The following is a 5,896-nucleotide window of genomic DNA, read 5'->3' as shown; positions in this document are numbered from 1 at the left end:
AAATTCCTTTCCACACAACCACAGATAAGTCCCTAAATGCAAACTAGAAGTTTGGAAGGAGCCCTTACCTTAACGTTAGCTTTTACGTTCGATTACGGTACCGCGAGTAAATCTGGTAAAAATCTCCGCTCGCAAGGTCGCCTCCAAGTTGGTTCCCTAGCACCGTAGCGTGGTAGTGAGTAACTTTCCCTTCTATCTCTTCTCGAAACGAAGCTTAGATCTAGATGAAACGTGGAGGTTTGTGTTTGACGGTTTTGAAATCCCTCACACCGTTTTTCTTCGTTTTTGAATCAAATAAGAAGAATGAAGTTGAGGGTCTTACCCCCATCATTTCATTCCCCTCTTAGTCTAATTTAATAAAAATATCTACTCTCGTCGCAACTCAATTGTCCGCTACAATTTTCAGCAACCCGAGATATTTTTAACAAAATTGCCCGGTATTAAATCCTTCGTAACGGAAGTAAATTATTTTCCGACAAATAATTTTAATCCAATTTCCAAAAATATATTTTTGGCATTTAACTCACTCAATACCAAAAACTGGGCTAACAACCTAAGAAATTCCACACAAGATACCCTAAAATTGCATAATTTAGGATTTAAAAACTATGGGTCTTACACACAACATCTATTGTCTGACATATATTGCATTTTACTCGTCGTTTGAGTCTTAATTTGGTTTCGGTGTCTTCATGAAAGTTGTAGATATGGATCTTAGCTTTCATTTGCACTTGGTTGGAATCCAATTGGATATCTACAACTCCAGCTATGACAGACATACTCTACATGAGTCATGTTGATTTCTCACCAAAATTCAGCACTGCACTAAAACAAAGTAACAACACAAAACTCCGAAAAATCCCTACTTAATCAAGGAAATAATAACATAAATATTTCATTAAATCAAAGAGCTAAAATCAACAAAATATATCAAATAACTCCTTAAATTAACTAATGATTAAAGATAAATAAGACTAAAAACAATGAAAAATATGCATATGATGAAGAGTCAATAACCCTCAAATTTACACAAACAAGTTGAGCACCCCTACATTTATTTAAGGAAAGACTCATTTATCCCCCAAGATTGGGTGAATTCGTTGTTTTTCACTTTTAGGCTTGTAATCAGCTATATAACAAAGAATAGGATAATTAGGCTCAAAGGGGCTTAAACAAATGGTTAATTGTAAGGTAGGTTTATTTGGTTAATATGCATGCGGACAAGAGTCAAGTCAAGTTCTGGCATAACTAGCAATCATGAGTGAGATAACACACAAGAAAGAAAAGATGGAAAAAAGTATTCCATTCATAATAAGGATAAAAAATCTCACAAATGATACATAATTTAGTATTTTAATCCAAATTATTTTACGAATAGTGCAAAGATACTATCCAATCATGCTAGTCCAAACAAACTATCAACATTTACAACCATAAAATCTGATGAAAAAACTTGCAATGCGTTGTCCGTTTTATTTATTTATTTTATTTTATTTTATTTTTATTTATTTATTATTATTATTAATAATAAAATCCTAAAACAAATAAAATCCTAAATAATACCCCACACTTTAATTACACATTGTCCTAAAGTAACAGGTATAAAATAAGAGTAAGGAAAGGGAGGTCCCTGTTCAAACTTCAATGTAGGTGGACTTTTTCAAGGAGGGTTCCTCCATGGTAGCATCTTCAAGCACATAGCTCTCATGGAGGTCCATTTACGTTGAACACTTTTTGGTGTTTTCACTCTTTATTTCCACTGCACCATGAGGAATAATGTTAGTAAAAATAAAAGGGTCAATCCATTATTTTTATTTTTATTTTTATTTTTATTTTTATTTTTATTTTTATTTTTATTTTTATTTTTATTTTTATTTTTATTTTTATTTTTATTTTTATTTTTATTTTTATTTTTATTTTTATTTTTATTTTTATTTTTATTTTTATTTTTATTTTTATTTTTATTTTTATTTTTATTTTTATTTTTATTTTTATTTTTATTTTTATTTTTATTTTTATTTTTATTTTTATTTTTATTTTTATTTTTATTTTTATTTTTATTTTTATTTTTATTTTTATTTTTATTTTTATTTTTATTTTTATTTTTATTTTTATTTTTATTTTTATTTTTATTTTTATTTTTATTTTTATTTTTATTTTTATTTTTATTTTTATTTTTATTTTTATTTTTATTTTTATTTTTATTTTTATTTTTATTTTTATTTTTATTTTTATTTTTATTTTTATTTTTATTTTTATTTTTATTTTTATTTTTATTTTTATTTTTATTTTTATTTTTATTTTTATTTTTATTTTTATTTTTATTTTTATTTTTATTTTTATTTTTATTTTTATTTTTATTTTTATTTTTATTTTTATTTTTATTTTTATTTTTATTTTTATTTTTATTTTTATTTTTATTTTTATTTTTATTTTTATTTTTATTTTTATTTTTATTTTTATTTTTATTTTTATTTTTATTTTTATTTTTATTTTTATTTTTATTTTTATTTTTATTTTTATTTTTATTTTTATTTTTATTTTTATTTTTATTTTTATTTTTATTTTTATTTTTATTTTTATTTTTATTTTTATTTTTATTTTTATTTTTATTTTTATTTTTATTTTTATTTTTATTTTTATTTTTATTTTTATTTTTATTTTTATTTTTATTTTTATTTTTATTTTTATTTTTATTTTTATTTTTATTTTTATTTTTATTTTTATTTTTATTTTTATTTTTATTTTTATTTTTATTTTTATTTTTATTTTTATTTTTATTTTTATTTTTATTTTTATTTTTATTTTTATTTTTATTTTTATTTTTATTTTTATTTTTATTTTTATTTTTATTTTTATTTTTATTTTTATTTTTATTTTTATTTTTATTTTTATTTTTATTTTTATTTTTATTTTTATTTTTATTTTTATTTTTATTTTTATTTTTATTTTTATTTTTATTTTTATTTTTATTTTTATTTTTATTTTTATTTTTATTTTTATTTTTATTTTTATTTTTATTTTTATTTTTATTTTTATTTTTATTTTTATTTTTATTTTTATTTTTATTTTTATTTTTATTTTTATTTTTATTTTTATTTTTATTTTTATTTTTATTTTTATTTTTATTTTTATTTTTATTTTTATTTTTATTTTTATTTTTATTTTTATTTTTATTTTTATTTTTATTTTTATTTTTATTTTTATTTTTATTTTTATTTTTATTTTTATTTTTATTTTTATTTTTATTTTTATTTTTATTTTTATTTTTATTTTTATTTTTATTTTTATTTTTATTTTTATTTTTATTTTTATTTTTATTTTTATTTTTATTTTTATTTTTATTTTTATTTTTATTTTTATTTTTATTTTTATTTTTATTTTTATTTTTATTTTTATTTTTATTTTTATTTTTATTTTTATTTTTATTTTTATTTTTATTTTTATTTTTATTTTTATTTTTATTTTTATTTTTATTTTTATTTTTATTTTTATTTTTATTTTTATTTTTATTTTTATTTTTATTTTTATTTTTATTTTTATTTTTATTTTTATTTTTATTTTTATTTTTATTTTTATTTTTATTTTTATTTTTATTTTTATTTTTATTTTTATTTTTATTTTTATTTTTATTTTTATTTTTATTTTTATTTTTATTTTTATTTTTATTTTTATTTTTATTTTTATTTTTATTTTTATTTTTATTTTTATTTTTATTTTTATTTTTATTTTTATTTTTATTTTTATTTTTATTTTTATTTTTATTTTTATTTTTATTTTTATTTTTATTTTTATTTTTATTTTTATTTTTATTTTTATTTTTATTTTTATTTTTATTTTTATTTTTATTTTTATTTTTATTTTTATTTTTATTTTTATTTTTATTTTTATTTTTATTTTTATTTTTATTTTTATTTTTATTTTTATTTTTATTTTTATTTTTATTTTTATTTTTATTTTTATTTTTATTTTTATTTTTATTTTTATTTTTATTTTTATTTTTATTTTTATTTTTATTTTTATTTTTATTTTTATTTTTATTTTTATTTTTATTTTTATTTTTATTTTTATTTTTATTTTTATTTTTATTTTTATTTTTATTTTTATTTTTATTTTTATTTTTATTTTTATTTTTATTTTTATTTTTATTTTTATTTTTATTTTTATTTTTATTTTTATTTTTATTTTTATTTTTATTTTTATTTTTATTTTTATTTTTATTTTTATTTTTATTTTTATTTTTATTTTTATTTTTATTTTTATTTTTATTTTTATTTTTATTTTTATTTTTATTTTTATTTTTATTTTTATTTTTATTTTTATTTTTATTTTTATTTTTATTTTTATTTTTATTTTTATTTTTATTTTTATTTTTATTTTTATTTTTATTTTTATTTTTATTTTTATTTTTATTTTTATTTTTATTTTTATTTTTATTTTTATTTTTATTTTTATTTTTATTTTTATTTTTATTTTTATTTTTATTTTTATTTTTATTTTTATTTTTATTTTTATTTTTATTTTTATTTTTATTTTTATTTTTATTTTTATTTTTATTTTTATTTTTATTTTTATTTTTATTTTTATTTTTATTTTTATTTTTATTTTTATTTTTATTTTTATTTTTATTTTTATTTTTATTTTTATTTTTATTTTTATTTTTATTTTTATTTTTATTTTTATTTTTATTTTTATTTTTATTTTTATTTTTATTTTTATTTTTATTTTTATTTTTATTTTTATTTTTATTTTTATTTTTATTTTTATTTTTATTTTTATTTTTATTTTTATTTTTATTTTTATTTTTATTTTTATTTTTATTTTTATTTTTATTTTTATTTTTATTTTTATTTTTATTTTTATTTTTATTATTATTAATAATAATAAAATCCTAAAACAAATAAAATCCTAAATAATACCTCACACTTTAATTACACATTGTCCTAAAGTAACAGGTATAAAATAAGAGTAAGGAAAGGGAGGTCCCTGTTCAAACTTCAATGTAGGTGGACTTTTTCAAGGAGGGTTCCTCCATGGTAGCATCTTCAAGCACATAGCTCTCATGGAGGTCCATTTACGTTGAACACTTTTTGGTGTTTTCACTTTTTATTTCCACTGCACCATGAGGAATAATGTTAGTAACAATAAAAGGGTCAATCCATTTCGATTGATGTTTCCCAGCCATAATTTTCAGACAGGAGTTGAACAATAAAAAATTTTGGCCAATGGAAAATTCCTTCCTAGAAATCATCTTATCATGAAAATACTTAGTTTTCTCGTTATAGATCAGAGAGTTCTCATAAGCTTCAAGTCTATGCTCTTCAAGTTGTTGCAATTGAACACAACAATAGCTAACAAATATGATATAAACTTATCTAGTGCAAAAACAATAGCTAAAAGTTCCTATCCAGTGGTAGTATAATTAGCTTGTGCAGAATCTAAAGTCCTAGAAGCATAATAAATACCATGGGCACCCTTACCAACCCTTTGTGCAAGGACTGCTCCGACTGCATAGTTAGATGTATCACACATAATTTCAAAAGGGAGGGTCCGATTGGGTGGCTGAATTATGGGAGTAGAGGTTAGTGCTGCCTTTAAGAAATCAAACGCCTTCTTGCATTTATCATCAAAGGTGAAACTGACATCTTTTTACAGCAAATTTGACAGTGGAAGAGCTATCTTGCTGAAATCCTTGATAAAGCGCCTCTAAAAACCTGCATGGCCAAGAAAAGAACGGATCTCGCATATGCCAGATGGGTAAGACAAATTAGAAATCACATCAATCATGGCAGGATCCACTTCTATCCCATTTTTAGAGATCACTGTCCCAAAACTATGCCTTGTTCAACCATAAAATGAGGAACCATACATAGTAAAATCATACACAGTAAAATCA

The sequence above is a fragment of the Cicer arietinum genome, chromosome 1 (assembly GCF_000331145.2).
Source record: "Cicer arietinum cultivar CDC Frontier isolate Library 1 chromosome 1, Cicar.CDCFrontier_v2.0, whole genome shotgun sequence".
NCBI lineage: Eukaryota > Viridiplantae > Streptophyta > Magnoliopsida > Fabales > Fabaceae > Cicer > Cicer arietinum.
This window is presented reverse-complemented; position numbering follows the sequence as displayed.